The sequence below is a fragment of the Dendrobates tinctorius genome, unplaced genomic scaffold, assembly GCF_039654945.1.
Source record: "Dendrobates tinctorius isolate UK_male_01 unplaced genomic scaffold, ASM3965494v1 ptg000202l, whole genome shotgun sequence".
Lineage (NCBI taxonomy): Eukaryota > Metazoa > Chordata > Amphibia > Anura > Dendrobatidae > Dendrobates > Dendrobates tinctorius.
In genome coordinates, this window is record NW_027361869.1 from 3,211,011 (window position 1) to 3,232,676 (window position 21,666).

Here is a 21,666-nt window from a genome sequence, read left to right on the forward strand (position 1 = left end):
AGCAACCCCAAAACATCAGGGAACCTCCGCCATGTTTGACTGTAGGGACCGTGTTTTTTTTTTTTTCTTTTCTTTGAATGCCTCTTATTTTCTCCTGTAAACTCTATGTTGATGCCTTTGCCCAAAAAGCTCTACTTTTGTCTCATCTGACCAGAGAATATTCTTTCAAAACGTTTTAGGCTTTTTCAGGTAAGTTTTGGCAAACTCCAGCCTAGCTTGTTTATGTCTCGGGGTAAGAAGTGGGGTCTTCCTGGGTCTCCTACCATACAGTCCCTTTTCATTCAGATGCCGACGGATAGTACGGGTTGACACCGTTGTACCCTCGGACTGCAGGGCAGCTTGAACTTGTTTGGATGTTAGTCGAGGTTCTTTAGCCAACATCCGCACAATCTTGCTTTGAAATCTTTTGTCAATTTTTCTTTTCCGTCCACATCTAGGGAGGTTAGCCACAGTGCCATGGGCTTTAATCTTCTTGATGACACTGCGCACGGTAGACACAGGAACATTCAGGTCTTTGGAGATGGACTTGTAGCCTTGAGATTGCTCATGCTTCCTCACAATTTGGTTTCTCAAGTCCTCAGACAGTTCTTTGGTCTTCTTTTTTTTTCCATGCTCAATGTGGTACACACAAGGACACAGGACAGAGGTTGAGTCAACTTTAATCCATGTCAGCTGGCTGCAAGTGTGATTTAGTTATTGCCAACACCTGTTAGGTGCCACAGGTAAGTTACAGGTGCTGTTAATTACACAAGTTAGAGAAGCATCACATGATTTTTCGAACAGTGTCAATACTTTTGTCCACCCTCTTTTTTATGTTTGGTGTGGAATTATATCCAATTTGGCTTTAGGACAATTCTTTTTGTGTTTTTTCATTTAAGACAAATTAAATGAAGATAATAATACCAAAGAATTTGTGTTTCCAATCATTTTCAGGAAGAAACTGAGTATTATCTGACAGAATTGCAGGGGTGTCAATACTTTTGGCCACAATTGTATATATAATAAAGAGTGTATAATTCTGTTCTGTATGTAGTGTCAGTTAATACAGGGATCACTGGTGGTAATATATACAGGAGTTCTGTATATACTGTCAGTGTACAGATAACACAGTGATCACCAGTGACATTATACACAGGAGCTCTGTATATAATGTCTGTTTACAGGTAATACAGTGATCACCACTGACAGTACATGCAGGAGCTCTGTATATAATATACAGTGTATAGTGTAAGTGAACAGGTAAAACACTGAATCACTCATCACTTGTCTAGTTGAAGTCTTTCATCTTCATACAGCACAGACCGCCCTCACTTTTTCTAGACTTGTTTCTACAGAAAATAACACAGCTATCTAGAGAACATTCCACAATTTTTCCTCAACTTCTAAAGTACGTCTGATGGAAATAAAAGCGACAATGTCCCTGTTAGGGTTGCGGATTGCATTAAATATAAAATATGAAAAAGTGCGATCGCAACCGTGCAGAGGTGGTATACTGCTGCTAGGTAATGGCGGACGCTATATGGCGGTATAAAGGAAGAAGACACGCAGGTTAACGTCACCCGGTGTGTAAAGGGTGAACTCTGTTACCTCACAGAGCCGCACTACCACAGAACATAAATGTCGGAGCCTGTTTAGCTCACAGAATGAGGTCACAGATCTCTGCCCCAAGGACACGGGGTCAGAGTCTCTCTTGGCCATCTGAGCGCATGGCGTCGCACCTGCAGACGCCACAATAGACACTGACTATGGTGGAGTGTCGAGCACATGCACTGTGGCGTGCAGAGCCATCGGTGTACAATGATGCCAGTCTCAGACTCTGCCTCTACCTAAGCCTGGGTACTTAACAGGCTAGGCTGCACACCACATGCGTACCAAGGGTAGGGGCTTCTTAGTGAGTCATTCAAACAACACTCACTCCTCATACTCTGGTAATGCAGTCTATACTAGCGCATGGCCGAGCGGCCATGCGACCCTTTTATAGCAGCGTCCTTCCGGGACCTTCCTGATGGTCCAATCCAAGCTGGTGAAGGACCTGAGCACGTGACCTCTGATCTCCAATGGGAAATCGTCCCACAGGCATGCTCAGTGGACCTAATGGAGGAATAAGTGTTGAGCGTCGGGTTCCTGTCGCTGCACAGCGGGAATCCCGAGCCTTGCTTCTGGTCGTCTCCCATCCTCTCCAGCTGCAGAGGAGGTTGCTCAGCAAACTCGTCGGTCCTAGCGCTCTGCCCAGACCAGCTCCGTGGGTTTGCTTGCTGCTGCCACCTCTGGCACAGCTATGGCAGTACATGCTGCTCAGCAGCGAGATTCTCCAGGGACTAAGTCCCCATGTCGGGCCACTGAGCATGCCCGTGGCGTGATCTCCCATTGGAGATCAAGGGTCACGTGCTCAGGTCCTGCTCCTGTTCGGATTGACCCATCCGAGAAGCCAGGAAGGTGCCGGACGCTCGCGGCTATAAAAGGTTCGCATGGCCGCGCGCTAGGATAGACTGTATTTTCAGACTATATGGAGTGAGTGATGTATCCACGTATGAATGTCTCTTGTGACTGACTCATTATGAAACCCCTACCCTTGGTACACATGTGTTGTGCAGCCTAGCCTGCTAGCGCCCAGGCGTAGGCGTAGGTAGGCCAGAGTTTGAGTCAGTCTTTAGTCTTCATCAGTGACTCGGCACGCCTCAGTGCAAGTGCTCCACACTGCATAGTCAGCGTCTATAGCGGCATTCGTGGTAGCGACGCCGCACGCTCAGTGGCCTAGAGGGACTCTAACCCCGTGTCCTTGGGGTAGAGTTCTGTGGCTATTTGCTGTGCGCTCTTTGGACGAGCTCTGTGAACTAAACAGGCTCTGGCATGCACGTTCAGCGGCTGTGCGGTTCTGTGAATTAATAGAGTCCGCTCCTGTTCACACTGGGTGACGTAACCCATGTGTGACTGTTTTCAAGCCGCTCTATTCTTCCACCATTGTCTAGCAGCAGTGTACCACCTCTGCACGGTGGACCCCGGGCTGCGAGCGCACCTACTACTACTTTATAAGTCGGTGCATTCCGCCAGCCGTAACACTTAGTCCCTGGAGTAGCTCGCTGCTGACCAGCATGCGTTGCTATAGCTGGACCAGAGGTGGTGGCAGCAGCAACCAAACCCACAGAGCTAGTCTGGGCAGAGCGCTGGGACCGAAGAGTCTGCTGAGCAGCTTCCTCTGCGGCTGAAGAGGAATGGGAGACCACCGGAAGCAAGGCTTGGGATTCCCGCTGTGCGGCAACAGGAACCTGATGCCTAACATTACCCCATCTCCTAGGGCCCCCCCTCTGAGCCTCGCTAAGCTCAAATGCCACAATGAGAAGTGGAGTGCGGATGTTCTCCACTGGCTCTCAGGTCCAAGCCTCTGTGTTAGGCATTGGGTTCCTGCAGCTGCACAGCGGGAGTCAAGAGCCTTGCATTCAGCGGTCTCTCATTCTCCAATGACTGCAGAGGAGCCTGCTTGGCAGTCCTATCATTCCCAATGCTCTGCTCAGACCAGCTCTGTGGGTCTGGCTGTTGCTGCCACCTGTTGGCTAGCAATAGCAACACACGCTGATCAGCAGCAAGCCACTCCAGAGGCTAAGTCCTTCCCTCTCTCCACTGAGCATGCTCAGGAGACGACCTCCCTTTGCTACCTGTGTGAATGATGACAGATGCATGGACTTGCAAATGACTCATTAAGATTCCCCTCCCTCTGATATTATGTGTGTGGATAGGGAACTAGTGATAGAGTCAGCGCCAGTCAGTGGCAAGCTACAGTGCATATCATCCACAGTATAGCGTCCGACAGTGTGCCTGCTACCAGGCATTGTTGTACAGTGTCTGTCGCTGCGCTGCAGTCAGCAGTACTTCTTGGCGTCCGTGGTTGCGGCGCCGCATGCACGGTAGGTCTAGAGGGAAGCTGACCCTGTGTCTTGGGCCCGAGTCCTGTGACCATATACCGTGCGGGCAATCCGCTGAGACCTGTGAGTCCAACAGGCTCGACATTTGTGTTTAACGCTTCGGCGCCTCTGTGAAGTAACAGAGTCCGCCCAGTGCACACCGGGTGACGTTCAACCCGCGTGCGTTATAACGCCATATTGGGCATCTGCCATTACGTAGCAGCAGTGTAACACTGCACGGTGGACCCCGGGCGGCGAACGCACTTACTATTATTATTTAGTGCATTCCACCGTCCCTAACATTATACTAGCGCTGTTAGGCGTCAGGTTTCTGCGTCTGCTCTGCAGGAATCTAGAGCCTCACATTCTGTGGTCTCCTGCTGTCTTTCTACTGCAGAGGAGATTACTTTGCAGCAGACCACTCCAGAGACTAAGTTCCTCTGTGCTCCTACTGGGCATGCTCACGAGACGATCTCCCATTGGAGATCGGGAGTCATGTGCCCAGGTCCTGTTCCAGATCTCATTGGTCCATCTTGGAGATCTGGAAGGTCCCGCACGGCTATAAAAAGTGCGCATGGCCATTCCGCTATGCGCTAGTAAAGACTATACTTGCTATGTGTGAAAGGTGACGGATGTATGATTCTGGTGACTGACTCATAAAACCCCTTCCCTCTGATATTACGTATGTGGATAGGGAATTAGTTTAGCAGTCAGCGCCAGTCAGTGGCAAGCCTTAGGCCACTGTGCTCACCACACCTCTACGCTAGCGTCCGACATTGCGCATGCTTTCTAGCTTTGTCATCGAGCGGCAGTGTCCTATGCTGCGCTGCAGTTGCAGCCCTTCTTGGCGCTCGGAGCAGCGATGCCGCACACACGGTAGGTCTAGATGGAAGCAGCTCCTCTGTCTTAGGTCCTGCTCCTGTGACCAGATACCGTGTGTGCATTTTCCTGAGGCCTGTGATACTAACAGGCTCAGTGTTTTTTTATGTTTATGTTGCGGCACCTCTGTGTGTGAACAGAGCCCGCTCTGCGCACTTCCGGTGAAGTTAAACCTGTGCGCTTTATACTGCCATATTGCTCGTCTGTCATTACCTAGCTGCGGTGTAACACCTACTGCACGGTGGACCCTGAGTGGCGAATGCACTTTATTATTTATTTTTATTTAGTGCGTTCCGCCGTTCCTAACATTATACTAGCGCCAGGGTCTGGCTAGTAATGGCAGATCAGCAGCAACTCCTACAATGCATTCGCCAGCTAGAGGGCCGGTTGGCTACTCTTGAGAGTGTTATCTCAGCGGCAAAGTCTTCGGAGGCTGCTGTACAGGCGATCGCAGAGGCGGTTTCACGTATGTCCTCGTCCTCCCACGTGCCGACAATTACCCGCCTCCCTTTGCCCGATAAATTTTCTGGCGATGGCGCCTTCTGTATGGGTTTCGTCAGTCAGTGCTCAATCCAGCTGGAGTTACTGGCTGCGCGATTCCCTATGGAACGGGCCAAGGTGGGGTTTATTGTTTCCCTTCTGTCGGGCAAGGCGTTGGAGTGGGCTACGCCACTATGGGAGCGTGGAGACCCAGAGGTTCGGACCGCTGCTCAGTTTTTAACAGCTATTAAGCAGGTCTTCCTGGGACCACGGGTCATGCACAACACCTCTCTACAGCTATTTGCTTTGACTCAGGGATCCCTCTCGGTTAGTCTGTATGCCGTTCGTTTTCGGACACTGGCTTCCGAGCTGGAGTGGTCTGACAAAACCCTCATCCCTGTGTTTTGGAGAGGTTTAGCTGAGCATGTTAAGGATGCTCTTTCTACCAGAGAGGTTCCTACAAGCCTGGAGGAGCTGATTGCCATTGCCACCCGTACAGATCTCCGTTTTTCGGAGAGCGGGCTGGAGCGCGCTCAATCAAGACGGAAGGTTACTCCGGCTCCCAACCTCTTTGAACCTCTGGAATCACCCGAGCCAGAGTGTTCACTCCCAGAGCCCATGGAGGTGTCTCGTGCCAGTCTCGGGGCACGTCCGGCACTAAGCTCCTCTTGCGGCTGCCACTGTCAGCACTCTGTTTCCCAGGATAACGGGGCCCAGCAATGGCCAAACTCTGTGCCGCCGGGTCAAGACCTTTGTCCGCTCTTGCCTTCGGCCGAAGGTTCTCACGTGGGCACACGCGTCCAGGGCAGGTGGTCACTGTGGCTACATGCAGACCACAAAACTCCTGGCAGGGTCGTATTGGTGGCAGCACAGGGCTCGGGACATTAAAAAAACATTCAGGCATGTGTCTCGTGTGCTCGGGTAAGCTTCCTTAAACAGAGAGTAGAGACATCCACCAACACACCGCAGCGTCCCACTTCAACTTATGCTCCGGGCGGTTTTTCCGCTTCCGTGGTCTCCCACGTGTCCCTTCTTAAACTTGGCGATCTTGCCGCCTCTGATACCTTCCACATGTCCCGGTGGTTAGGGACGGTGGAACGCACCAAATATAAACTATAGGAGGTGTGTTCGCCGCTCGGGGTCCACCGTGCGGTAGGTGTAAAGACCGCTGCTGGATAATGGCAGATTCGCCAGAGGGCGGAGTACAGCGCTCGGGTTAGCGTCACCCGAGGTGCTAGGAGCAGCTCTGTTTAAGGCACAGAGACGCCCTAGAGTAATTTAGAAATAAACGCTGGGCCTGTTCACATCACAGGGCCAGCCAGCGTGTGGCGTCGCAGCCGCAAACGCCAATAGGTGCTGCTGACTGCAGCGCGACGTAAACAGAAGTCTCTTAACGACAGTGCCGGAGGTGCCGGACACTGTCGGACGCTAGTGCTAGGTGCGGAAAGCACAGTGGCGTAGAGCCTGCCACTACCTGGCGTTGACTAGAACCATCACTCTGTCCCCATTCGTATTATCAGAGGGAAGGGGTTTCTTAATAAGTCAGTCACCAGAACATGCATCCATCACCATTCACACTCAGCATAATATGCTACACTAGCGCAAGGCCGAGCCGCCATGCGGGCTTTTTATAGCCATGTGCTTCCGGGACCTTCCAGTACCCTGGAAGGAACCAATCAGATCCGACGCAGGACCTGAGCACGTGATCTCTGCTCTCCAGTTAGAGGTCAAGTTGCGGGCATGCCCAGTAGCACGGCACGAGGACTTGGCCTCTGGAGCGGTTCCCTGCTGAGCAGGTTGCGCTACCTTTGCATCACCAGAGGTGGCAGCAACATCCAGGCTCACAGTACAAGTCTGAGCAGCACGCCTGGCTTGCCATGATTGCTGAGCAGGGCCCTGAGTGGTCGGAGCAGAATGGGAGACTGCTGAATATACAGCTCTGGATTCCTGCTGTGCAGAGCCAGAAATCCGACGCCTAACATTACCCCCCCTCCTAGGGCCCGCCTCACTGCGCTCAAAGGCTGCAATCAGGAGTGGTGCGTGGATGTTTTCCACCGGCTCCCAGGTTCGAGCCTCGGGCCCATGACCCTTCCAATCCACTAAATAAAATTTTTTGCCACGGACAAACCTGCGCCCTACAATCGCATTAACCTCAAACTCATCAGACGATAAGTCTGACAACCCGGCCGATGACTCAGAAAACCGGGCCATGTGAATTGATTTGAGGAGGGACACATGAAACACGTCCGAAATGGCTAAATGTGGAGGAAGAGCCAGGCGATAGACCACTGAGCTAATTCGCTCAAGGACCTTAGGTCCAATGTAACGCGGCGCGAACTTGGGGGACTCGACCAGCAGTTTGATATTTCGGGTGGAGAGCCACACCATGTCGCCAGGGGAGAAACTTGGAGCGGGTCGCCGATGTGTGTCGGCGGACGCCCTCATCCTTTCCTTAGAAGCACAGATAGCATCCTGAGTGCAATCCCAAATGTCCCCGGCCTCCACTGCCCAGTCTGCCACCCTGGAGTCAGTGGAGGACACTGGCATCGGGACAGGGACGCGTGGATGTTGGCCGTAGTTTAGGAGAAAGGGTGTCTGACCAGTGGAATCAGCCACCGCATTGTTTAGGGCAAATTCGGCCCATGGTAGCAAGGATGCCCAGTCATCCTGCCTGGCAGAAACAAAATGCCGTAGGTAGGTGACCAAGGTCTGATTGGCTCTCTCGACCAATCCGTTCGTCTCGGGATGGTAAGCGGAGGACAGATTTAGCTCGATGCTGAGTAAGCTGCAGAGCTCCCTCCAAAACCGAGACGCGAACTGGTGACCTCGATCACTAACGATTTTGTCCGGCATGCCATGTAGGCAGAATACGTACTTGATGAACAAAGTGGTAAGACCACGAGCGGACGGCAAACGTGCGAGTGGCACCAAATGTACCATTTTGGAAAAATGGTCGGTGACCACCCAGATGACCGTACTGCCACCAGACTTGGGCAGGCCAACCACGAAATCCATGCCAACATTCTCCCAAGGTCTATCCGCCACTGGCAGGGGATACAGCAGCCCCGCCGGCCTCTATCTAGAGGGTCTGTTCCGAGCACACAAGATGCATGCTTGCACGTATTCCTTAACATCTCGAGCCATATGTGGCCACCAATATGACCTTGCCAGGAGTTCGGTGGTCCGTTTATTACCAAAATGACCACCCACCCTGGAGGCTTGTGCCCAGACGAGAACCTCAGGCCGTAGCTGAGGAGGCACCAAGGTCTTGCCTGGTGGCACTGACTCGAGAGCCACTGGAGCCACGGTCGTAAAACTCTACGGCGGGAGGATTAACCGAGGCTCAGCCTCCCCTTCCTCCGCCAAAACCACCGAGCGCGAGAGAGCATCCGCACGGACATTCTTCTCTCCTGATAGATAATGCAAGGTGAAGCGGAAGCGGGAGAAGAAAAGCGACCACCTGGCATGACGAGAGTTCAGTTGTTGGGCCGTCTGTAGGTAGACCAGGTTTTTATGGTCTGTATAGACCTGGAAGGGAAACCGAGCTCCCTCCAGGAGGTGTCTCCACTCTGAAAAGGCCAACTTCATGGCTAGCAGCTCCCTGTCCCTGATGGAGTAATTCTTCTCCGCCGGTGCGAAGGTCTTTGAGAAGAAGCAGGGATGCTTCCAACCTTGAGCATCCTTTTGGAAAAGGACTGCTCCTGCACCGACAGAAGAGGCATCTACCTCCAGTATAAATGATTTGTTCACATTGGGACGATGTAAAATGGGAGCGCCAGCAAAATGAGATTTTATAGCCTAGAAGGCCTTGGAGACCTGTTCGGTCCAAGCATTAGGGTTAGCTCCTTTCTTCGTGAGAGCAACCAAAGGAGCAACCAGTGTGGAAAAGTGAGGTATAAACTGGCGGTAATAATTGACGAACCCTAAAAAGCGCTGCACCGCTTTGAGTGAATGGGGTTCTTACCAATCCATTACCGCTTGCAGTTTGGCCGGATCCATAGCCAACCCCTGGGCCGAGATGATGTAGCCCAGGAACGGCAAGGACTCCTGCTCAAACTGGCAGTTTTCCAGCTTGGCGAAAAGGGAGTTCGCCCGTAGACGGTTGAAGACCCTGCTGACGTCTCTCCGGTGAGTGGCCAAATCTGGCGAAAAGATGAGAATGTCATCCAGATAGACCACCACCGAGGTAGAGAGCATGTCGCGGAAGACGTCGTTGACAAAATCCTGGAAGACAGCAGGCGCATTACAAAGGCCGAAGGGCATGACCAGATATTCGTAGTGGCCATCCCTGGTATTAAAGGCTGTCTTCCACTCGTCTCCTTCGCGAATGCGGATCAGGTTGTATGCCCCCCATAGATCTAGTTTCGTAAAGATCCGGGCCCCTCGCAACCTGTCAAACAGTTCAGAGATCAGCGGAAGAGGGTATTTATTTTTTACAGTTATGGCATTGAGACCTCTGTAGTCAATGCAGGGACGTAACTCTCCGCTCTTCTGAACGAAGAAGAACCCTGCACCAGCCGGCGACACCGACTTTCTAATAAAACCCCTAGCCAGGTTCTCCCGGATATACTGTGACATAGCTTCTGTCTCGGGGAGTGATAGTGGATACACACAGCCTCTAGGAGGTTCTGTGCCTGGCATGAGGTCTATCCGGCAATCGTATGGACGGTGCGGCGGGAGCGTCTCCGCAGATTTTTTTGGAGAAGACGTCCGCATACTGATGGTAGGGTTTAGGAAGTGCGGAGAGATCCGCAGGCACTTCAGTGGAAGCCATCTGAAGACTGCCCTTCAGACACATTCCCTCACAATCTTTGCTCCAGGCCAGTATTTTCCCTGATGCCCACTCAATATGAGGAGATTGGCAACGGAGCCAGGGAACCCCGAGAAGCACCTGATCGATGCCATCTGGTAAGACGAGCAGGGACAGAGTCTCATGATGAGAGGGTGAGATAGAGAGCCCAAGTGGAGCTGTCTGATGGGTTACCTGAGAAGGTAACGGTGCTCCGTTAACCACCCTGATGGTCAGAGGCTGTGGTAATAGTACCAGGGGAATGGCGTGTTTCTGGGTGAAGGTAGAAGACATAAAGTTCCCCTCTGGCCCGGAATCCACGGTAACCTCTGCCTCCCAGGTGGAGGACTCACTGTCTAAGATGCCCCGGAATACCGGTTTGGGTGAGAAGGGTTTCATATTGGACTGCCCACCACCTACGGCCACTGGACGTGGACGCTTTTTCGCCCGCAGTGGACACCTGCTAGCCGGGTGACCAAACTGTCGGCACTGATAGCAACGTACAGAGCTTTGCATCGGCCGTGGCTTTGAGCCGGTGCGAGACACCTCCATAGGTTCGGAGGGCGAAAGCTCCTGTGCGGGGTATGTTAGCGGCTCGGAGAATGTGGGAGCCAAGTGAACCCTGCGTCTGGATTGTGCCCGTTCCAGCCCACGCTCCGTAAACCGGAGGTCTATGCGGGTGGAAATAGCAATCAATTCCTCCAGACTTGAGGGAACCTCTCTGGTAGCTAGAGCGTCTTTAACGTGCTCAGCTAACCCTCTCCAAAACACCGGGGCTAAAGCTTTGTCCGGCCACTCTAATTCGGACGCCAATGTCCGGAACCGGATGGCATAATGGCTAACCGAGAGTGACCCCTGTGTTAGGGATAGTAATAGGAGAGAGGTATCGTGCGTGATCCGTGGTCCCAAAAAGACCTGCTTCAGGGCCGCGAGGAACTGAGCAGCACCCTGAACCACTGGATCATCACGTTCCCACAACGGTGTAGCCCACTGTAATGCCCGGCCAGACAAGAGTGACACAATAAAGCCCACCTTAGCCTGCTCTGTAGGAAACCGTGCAGCCAGTAACTCGAGCTGAATTGAGCACTGGCTCACGAATCCCCTACAGGTGGCGCTGTCACCCGAAAACTTGTCGGGAAGCGGGAGCCGAGTAATAGTCGGCGTGGGCAAAACTGCGGGCACACGTGAGACAGCCTCAGCGACTGTCTGAGCGGCAGCTAGCACAGTATTCGCAGCTGAGTTGGCGCTCTCAATAGCCGCCAACCTGCTCTCCAGCTGCCGAACATAGGGCTGCAACTGCTGCACGTCTGCCATTACCAGCCACACCCTGACACTAGTGTAATGTTAGGGACGGCGGAACGCACCAAATATAAATAATAGGAGGTGCGTTCGCCGCCCGGGGTCCACCGTGCGGTAGGTGTAAAGACCGCTGCTGGATAATGGCAGATTCGCCAGAGGGCGGAGCACAGCGCTCGGGTTAGCGTCACGCGAGGTGCTAGGAGCGGCTCTGTTTAAGGCACGGAGACGCCCTAGAGTAATTTAGAAATAAACGATGGGCCTGTTCACATCACAGGGCCAGCCAGTGTGTGGCGTCGCAGCCGCAAACGCCAAGAGGTGCTGCTGACTGCAGTACGACGTAAACAGAAGTAGCTTAACGACAGTGCCGGAGGAGCCGGACACTGTCAGACGCTAGTGCTAGGTGCGGAAAGCACAGTGGCGTATAGCCTGCCACTACCTGGCGCTGACTAGAACCAACACTCTGTCACCATTCGTGTTATCAGAGGGAAGGGGTTTCTTAATAAGTCAGTCACCAGAACATGCATCCATCACTATTCACACTCAGCATAATATGCTACACTAGCGCATGGCCGAGCCGCCATGCGGGCTTTTTATAGCCATGCGCTTCCGGGACCTTCCAGTACCCTGGAAGGAACCAATCAGATCCGTCGCAGGACCTGAGCACGTGACCTCTGCTCTCCAGTTAGAGGTCAAGTTGCGGGCATGCCCAGTAGCACGGCACGAGGACTTAGCCTCTGGAGCGGTTCCCTGCTGAGCAGGTTGCGCTACCATTGCTGCACCAGAGGTGGCAGCAACATTCAGGCTCACAGAACAAGTCTGAGCAGCACGCCTGGCTCACCATGATTGCTGAGCAGGGCCCTGAGTGGTTGGAGTGGAATGGGAGACTGCTGAATGTACAGCTTCCTATGGATTCCTGTATGTATGGATTCCTGCTGTGCAGAGCCAGAAATCCGATGCCTAACAGCGGGTTTCCGTGTCACCTACCGGGACACCAGACTTGCCTTTGGACGAGTCTGAGGCCTATGCCTGTGATGGGCACAGGGTGGTGGATTGGAAGGCTCAGAGAGGAGGGGGGTAATGTTAGATGTCAGATGTCTGCTCTGCAGGAATCCAGAGCCTCACGTTCTGTGGTCTCCTGCTGTCTTTCTACTGCAGAGGAGATTACTTTGCAGCAGACCGCTCCAGAGACTAAGTCCTTCTGTGCTCCTACTGGGCATGCTCACGAGATGATCTCCCATTGGAGATCGGGAGTCATGTGCCCAGGTCCTGTTCCAGATCTCATTGGTCCATCTCGGAGATCTGGAAGGTCCGGCACGGCTATAAAAAGTGCGCATGGCCATTCCACCATGCGCTAGTATAGACTATACTTGCTATGTGTGAATGGTGACGGATGTATGATTCTGGTGACTGGCTCATTATAAAACCTTTTCCCTCTGATATTACGCATGTGGGTAGGGAATTAGTTTAGCAGTCAGTGGCAAGCCTTAGGCCACTGTGCACACCGCACCTCTACGCTAGCATCCGACATTGCCCATGCTGTCGAGCGGCAGTGTCCTGCGCCGCGCTGCAGTTGCAGCCCTTCTTGGCGCTCGCGGCTGCGACGCCGCACACACGGTAGGTCTAGATGGACGCAGCTCCTCTGTCTTAGGTCCTGCTCCTGTGACCAGATACCGTGTGTGCATTTTCCTGAGGCCTGTGACACTAACAGGCTCAGCGTTTTTGTATGTTTATGTTGCGGCACCTCTGTGTGTGAACAGAGCCCGCTCTGCGCACTTTGGGTGAAGTTGAACCCGTGCGCATTATACTGCCATATTGCTCCTCTGTCATTACCTAGCAGCGGTGTAACATCTACTGTACGGTGGAGCCCGAGCTGCGAACGCACTTTATTATTTATTTTTATTTAGTGTGTTCCGCCGTTCCTAACAAGCGCCAGGGTCTGGCTAGTAATGGCGGACCAGCAGCAGCTACTGCAGTACATTCGGCAGGTGGAGGGCAGGTTGGCGGCTCTTGAGAGTCCCACCTCAGCTGCCAAGGTTACTGCGGCCGCTGCCCAGGCAGTCGCCGAGGCTGTCTCTCGTGTGTCCACGTCCACGCCTACACCGATATTATCCTGTCTCCCGTTGCCCGATAAATTTTCGGATGACAGCGCCACCTGAAGGGGTTTCGTGAGCCAGTGCTCTATCCAGCTTGAGTGTTGTGAATTCACTTTCTGGCCTACCTCTGGTTGCTAGTGAAGGTAGTGGAGCTGGTTGTATTGACAGAGGAGTCGCGAGTTCTCTTTCCGGGCTCCCTCTAGTGGTTACAGGAGGTAATGGAGCTGATCTAATTGACAGAGGCCTGCCACCTGATAATGAGGACGACGATTGGACATCTGGAGTCTCTGAATGGATTTAAGACAGCCAACTCCCTCTATCCCTGCTGGTGATTTTTCCTGCCTCCTGAGGTCTTCGTTTTCAGTTCAGTCCCTGCATGCTCAAGCTAAGTGTTCCTTGCTATTGTTCACATTTGATTTGGTTCACATTTGATTTAATTTTGTCTATTCAGTTTTGTGTGGTCAGCCAGCCCCGGCTGGGGCTGTGCTGAATTTCCATCCTTATGTTACTATTTGTGCCAGTTTGTTTTTTGTCCTTATTAGATTGGCCTCTTTTTGCTCTGCTTTCAGAAAATGCCAGAGTGCTGATATAGTGGGTGAAGTCTAGTGACTTCAGAGTTTTTTGCAATCAGAAGTGTTGGACATTTTTGCAGGGTTTTTTGCGTGATTGCAGACAGTGTCTTACCTTTCTAGTTAGTGTGGGCCACATCGTTTGCTCAGCCTATTTTCCTACCTGTGTTTGTGTTTTCATCTTGTCTCACCGACAATATATGTTTGGGGGCTATCTATTTCTTTGGGGTCTGCTATGGGGCAGTTTAGATTTCCCCTTTTCTTGCTTTAGGCTTATTTAGTTCTCCGGCTGTGTCGAGGCATCTAGAATCATTGTAGGTATGCTCCACGGCTACTGTTAGTTGTGTGGATAGGATCAGGGGTCTGGAATCCGTTACCAACCTCTCTGGTTTTCTGTGGCTTAGCTTGGTCTTGTTTTCCTCCTCGGTGACCCAATCATAACACTTGAGTTACTGGCCGCGCGATTCCCTACAGAGCGGGCTAAGGTGAGGTTTATCGTTTCCTTCCTGTCGGGCAGGGCGTTGGAATGGGCCACACCACTGTGGGAGCGTGGTGACCCTGTGGTTCTGAGCACTGCTCAGTTTCTAAAGTCCCTAAAGCAGGTCTTTTTGGGGCCACGGGTCACTCACGACACCTCTCTCCAGTTACTAGCATTAACACAGGGGTCCCGCTCAGTCAGCCATTATGCCGTCCGTTTCCGGGCACTGGCTTCCGAGCTTGAGTGGCCTGATAAGACACTCATCCCTGTGTTCTGGAGAGGTTTGGCTTAGAATGTCAAAGATGCTCTAGCTACCAGGGAGGTCCCCATAAGTCTGGAGGAGCTAAGCTGCGCCCGGTACGAAGCTCCGCACGATGTTACCAGTGTCGACAGTCTGGTCTCCCGGCTAACAGGTGTCCGCAGCGGTCGAAAGAATGATCACGCCCAGTGGTGGTTGGTGGGGGTCTATCTGATATGTAAACTTTCTCCCCCAAACCGGTATTCCGAGGGACTTTAGATAGCGGTGCTCCCACCTGGGAGGTAGAGGTCACGGTGGACTCCGGGGCAGAAGGAAACTTTATGTCCTCGGACTTTGCCCAAAAGCATGCAATTCCGGTGGTGCTACTTCCTCACCCCGTGACCATCAGGGTGGTCAACGGTTCGGCCTTACCATCCCAGATTACCCAACAGACAGCACCCCTTGGGCTCTCAATCCCACAATCTCACCACGAGACGTTGTCCCTGTTTATTATGCCAGAGGGCATCGACCAGGTGCTTCTCAGAGTTCCCTGGCTCCGTTGCCATTCCCCTCATATAGAGTGGTCCTCGGGGAGTATTCTGGGTTGGAGCAAGGACTGTGAGGGAAGGTGCATGAGGGGCAGCGTTCAAGTAGTCGCCACGTGAGTGCCCATGGATCTCCCCGCGCTTCCCAGACACTACCGGCAGTACGCAGATGTCTTTTCTAAAAAATCGGCAGAGACGCTTCCGCCGCATCGCCCCTACGACTGTCCGATAGACCTTTTGCCAGGCACGGAACCTCCTAGAGGCCGCTTGTATCCTCTATCTCTCCCGGAGATGGAGGCCATGTCACAATATATCCAGGAGAACCTGGCAAGAGGGTTTATTAGGAAGTCGGTGTCGCCAGCAGGGGCAGGGTTCTTCTTCATACAGAAGAAGAGTGGAGAGCTGCGTCTCTGCACTGACTACAGAGGTCTCAATGCTATTACCGTGAAAAACAAGTACCCTCTTCCTTTGATCTCTGAGTTGTTTGACAGGTTGCGAGGGGCCCGGATCGTCACTAAGTTAGATCTACGGGGGGCTTACAACCTGATCCGCATATGCGAAGTAGACGAGTGGAAGACAGCCTTTAATACCAGAGATGGCCACTACGAGTATCTGGTCATGCCCTTTGGCCTCTGTAATGCACCTGCTGTCTTCCAAGACTTCGTAAATGACATCTTTCGCAATATGCTCTCCACCTCGGTGGTGGTCTATCTGGATGACATCTTCATCTTTTCTCCAGATTTGGCCTCTCACCGGAGAGACATCTGCAAGGTCTTCGACCGATTGTGGGCGAATTCTCTCTTTGCCAAGTTGGAGAAGTGCCAATTTGAGCAGGAGTCCTTGCCGTTCCTGGGCTATATCATCTCGGCCCAGGGGTTGGCTATGGATCCTGCCAAACTGCAGGCGGTAATGGACTGGCAGGAGCCCCATTCTCTTAAAGCGGTGCAGCGTTATTTGGGGTTCGTTAATTATTACTGTCAATTCATTCCCCACTTCTCCACACTGGTAGCTCCTTTGGTCGCTCTCACCAAAAAAGGAGCCAATCCAAAGGTTTGGCAGGAACAGGTCTCTGCGGCCTTCCCATCTCTTAAAACCCATTTTGCTGGTGTTCCTATCCTCCACCATCCCGATGTGGATAAACCCTTTATCCTAGAGGTGGATGCCTCGTCCGTCGGTGCAGAAGCAGTCCTTTTCCAGAAGGATGCTCAAGGTCGGAAGCATCCCTGCTTCTTCTCAAAGACCTTCTCACCAGTGGAGAGGAACTACTCCATCGGGGACAGGGAGTTGCTGGCAATGAAGTTGGCCTTTTCCGAGTGGAGACATCTCCTGGAGGGAGACCGGTTCCCCTTTCAGGTGTACACTGACCATAAAAACCTGGTCTATTTACAAACAGCCCAGCGCTTGAATTCTCGTCAAGCTAGGTGGTCGCTCGTCTTCTCCCGCTTCCGCTTCACCTTGCACTATTTGTCCGGTGAGAAGAACGTCTGGGCTGATGCTCTCTCTCGCTCGGTGGTCTCGTCGGAGGAGGAGGAGGCTGAGCCTCAGTTAATCATCCCCACGGAGAGTTTGAGGACCGTGGCTCTGGTCGCTCTTGAGTCAGTACCACCGGGCAAGACCTTTGTCCCTCTTCGCCTGCGGCCAGAGGTTCTCGCGTGGGCACACGGGTCCAGGGTGGGTGATCACTTTGGCAATAAGCGGACCACAGAACTCCTGGCAAGGTCTTATTGGTGGCACATGGCTCGGTACACGAAAGAATACATTCAGGTATGCGTCTCTTGTGCTCAGAACAGGTTCTCTAGGCAGAGGCCGGCTGGGTTACTGTATCCCCTACCGGTGGCAGACAGACCCTGGGAGATGGTTGGCATGGATTTTGTGATTGGCCTGCCCAAATCCGGTGGCAGCACGGTCATCTGGGTGGTCACCGATCATTTTTCTAAAATGGTGCATCTGGTGCCACTCGCCACACTGTTCATAAAGCACGTATTTCGTTTGCACGGTATGCCGGACAAAATAGTTAGTGACCGAGGTCCCCAATTTGCGTCTCGGTTTTGGAGCGAGCTCTGCAATCTACTCAGTATCGCGCTAAACTTGTCCTCCGCCTATCATCCCGAGACGAACGGGTTGGTTGAGAGAGCCAACCAAACTCTGGTCACGTACTTGTGACATTTTGTCTCGGCCAGGCAGGTTGACTGGGCATCCTTACTACCGTGGGCCGAATTTGCCCTGAATAATGCAGTGGCTGATTCTACTGGTCAGACGCCGTTCCTTCTTCCGCGCGTCCCCGTCCCGATGCCAGTGTCTTCCACTAATTCCAGGGTGGCAGACTGGGCAGTGGAGGCTCATGACATTGGGATCGCACACAGGATGCCATTCGAGCCTCTAAGGAGTGAAAGAGGGCGTCCGCCGACACACATCGGCACCCCGCTCCAACTTTTGCCCCTGTCCACTTGGTGTGGTTCTCTGCCCGAAATATCATGCTGCGGGCCGAGTCCACCAAGTTCGCTCCGCAATACATTGGTCCCTTCAAAATCCTCGAGCGGATCAGCACGGTGGTCTACTGTCTGGCGCTTCCACAACACTTGGCCATCTCTGACGTCTTCCACATGTCCCTTCTCAAACCTGTTCACATGTCCCGGTTTTCCGAGTCTTCTGCCGGGACATCAGACTTGTCTTCGGACGAGTTTGAGGTCAACGCCATTGTGGGACGCAGGGTGGTGCGTGGCAAAAAGTTTTATTTGGTGGATTAGAAGGGTCATGGTCCAGAGGCCCGGACCTGGTAACCAGTGGAGAACATCCACGCCCCGCTCCTTATCGTGGCATTTGAGCATAGCGAGGCTCAGAGGAGAGGGGGCCCTAGGAGAGGGGGTAATGTTAGGCGTCGGTTTCCTGCAGCTGCACAGCGGGAATCCAGAGCCTTGTATTCAGCGGTCTCCCATTCTCCATCGACCGCAGAGGAGCCTGCTCAGCAGTCCCGTCGTTCCCGACGCTCTGCTTAGACCAGCTCCGTGTGACAATAGTTAGCAGCCACCAGTCAATTACAGGCCAGGAACGTTGGAGTGCACGTACCAGGCTTATAATGTCACTGTCATGTGCCGGTGCATTTGCACCTCAAATGGATGTGTGAGGACACCACTGGACCGCGACCAGGTACGTCAAAACGTTTTTTTTCCTACTAAAAACAGTAATATGAGGACAGGATGGGGACACATGGGGCAGGACTGGATATCATAGAGCGCATGATGGACACATATGGGGGCAAGATGGGAGAATATATGGGCAGGATGGAGACACATGGGGGCAGGATAGACGAACATATGGTGGCAGAGAGCAGACACATGGTGTCACAAACAGTGTGGGAAGACTAAGTGCAACATGAAGGGATGAGGGAAAGGGAGCCCAACACTAGGGAAGGGGGGGAGTGGGGACACCTAGGCAGATCTAAAGTCACCCTGTCTGCCCTAAATGTCCCTATATAGATTCTGCACCTATAGCCGAGTAGGAAACTAATCCCTGCCTGACCCTGGCAATAAGCTCTGCTTGGGGGAAGGACAGGGTTTCAGTAGTCAATCCCAACTAAAACTAAAGACTGCTGGGATAGACAAACAAGGGGAACATTTATTTTAAGCAGACTCAGAGAGGTAACACAGATGTCCTCCAACAGCACCAAAAAAGAAGATAGCCGACTGCTATAGCTCCAGATTCAACAGGGGAAAATGGAAATATCCTTGACGATTCCCAGAAGCAGACAGGAAATCTATAAACACCCAGTCCAGGTGCGTCAATTAGAGCCGGGGGGAGGTTGCCACTGGGTCCAAGAGTCAGAAGAATTAGGAAGGCATCTGCAAAGCCAACCGCAGAGACCTTCTGCAGCCAGATGCTGTGCAACTGTCTACATGCTCTGACACACCCATGACACATGGGGGCAGGATGTGAGACTATATTGGGCCAGGAATAAGACACAAGGGGGAAATGATGAGGGACACTATAACTAAAGGGGCTAATTAAGGGATATTAATACTGCTGTGATGTTTTAATGTTTGAGCATACTGTTTTCACTGGGAGGGGGCTGTTACTGCGCAGGGCAACACTATGTTGCTTTTTTCTTCATCTGGCGCAGTGTAAAAGTTGGGGAAAAATTGGGGACTGTGCTTTGGAAATCGTGCTCTAGATTGTTGTGTGTTATTTTCTGCAGAGATGAGTCCTAGCTGGAAGAAGTGATGGAATGAATGAAGGAAAGCAGAGAGTCAGTGTGTTACTTGTACACTTACACTACATAGTACAGTATATACAGAGCTCCTATACATAATGTCACTGGTAATCCCAGTATTACCTGTATACCATACTCGATATACAGTGCTCCTGTTTATAATATCATTAGTGAGTCAGTGTGTTACCTGTACACTGACACTATATACTGTATACTATGTACAGAGTTCCTGTGTATAATGTCACTGGTGATCCCTGTATTATGTGTACACTGACACTATATACAGAGCTCCTGTGTATAATGTCACTGGTGATCACTGTATTAGCTGTACACTGACACTATATACAGAGCTCCTGTGTATAATGTCACTGGTGATCACTATATTACCTGTACACTGACACTATAACACTATATACAGCACTCCTGTGTATAATGTCACCAGTGATCCCTGTATTATCTGTACACTGACACTATACACAAAGCTCCTGTGTATAATGTCACTGATGATCACTGCATTACCTGTACACTGACACTATATATACAGAGCTCCTGTGTATAATGTCACTTGTGATCACTGTATTAGCTGTACACTGACACTATATACAGAGCTCATGTGTATAATGTCACTGGTGATCACTGTATTAGCTGTACACTGACACTATATACAGAGCTCATGTGTATAATGTCACTGGTGATCACTGTATTACCTGTACACTGACACTATATATACAGAGCTCCTGTGTATAATGTCACTTGTGATCACTGTATTAGCTGTACACTGACACTATATACAGAGCTCATGTGTATAATGTCACTGGTGATCACTGTATTACCTGTACACTGACACTATATACAGAGCTCCTATGTATATTGTCACAGGTGATCACTGTATTACCTGTACATTGACACTATATACAGAGCTCCTATGTATGATGTCACTGGTGATCACTATGTTACCTGTACACTGACACTATATACAGAGCTCCTCTGTATGTCACTGGTGATCACTGCATTACCTGTACACTGACACTATATACAGAGCTCCTGTGTATAATGTCACCAGTGATCGCTGTATTATCTGTACACTGACACTATATACAGAGCTTATGTGTATAATGTCACAGCTGATCACTGTATTACCTGCACATTGAGACTATATACAGACCTCCTATGTATAATGTCACAGGTGATCACTGTATTACCTGTACACTGACACTGTTAAGGCTGGCGGAACGCACCAAATTATAAAGTAGTAGTAGGTGCGTTCGCAGCCAGGGGTCCATTGTGCAGAGGTGGTACCCTGCTGCTAGACAATGGCGGAAGAATAGAGCGGCGTGAAAACAGTCACACGTGGGTTACGTCACCTAGTGTGAACAGGAGCGGACACTGTTAATTCACAGAACTGCACAGCCGTTGAACGTGGATGCCAGAGCCTGTTTAGTTCACAGAGCCCGGCCCCAGAGGCGCACAGCAAACGGCCACAGAACTCTACCCCAAGACACGGGGTTATAGTCCCTCTAGGCGCGCGGTGTCACTGCCACGAACACCGCTATAGACGCTGGCTATGGAGTATGGAGCACTTGCTCTGAGGCGTGCTGAGTCACTGATGATGGCTAAAGCCTGACTCAGACTCAGACCTACCTACGCCTAAGCCTGGGCGCTAGCAGGCTAGGCTGCACAACACATGCGTACCAAGGGTAGGGGTTTCATAATGAGTCAGTCACCAGAGACATTCATACGTGCATTCATCACTCACTCCTTATAGTCTGAAAATACAGTTTATCCTAGTGCATGACCGAGCAGCCATGCGAACCTTTTATAGCCGCGAGCGTCCGGGACCTTCCTGGCTTCTCGGATGGGCCAATCCGAACAGGAGCAGGACCTGAGCACGTGACTTTCAATCTCCAATGGGAGATCACTCCACGGGCATGCTCAGTGGCCCGACATGAGGACTTAGTCCCTGGAGAATCTCGCTGCTGAACAGCATGTATTGCCGTAGCTGTGCCAGAGGTGGCAGCAGCAAGCAAACCCACGGAGCTGGTCTGGGTAGAGCACTGAGACCGACGAGTTTGCTGAGCAACCTCCTCTGTGGCTGGAGAGAAATGGGAGACCGCCGGAAGTAAGGCTCGAGATTCCCGCTGTACAGCGACTGGAACGCGACGCCTAACAGACACTTTATACAGAGCTCCT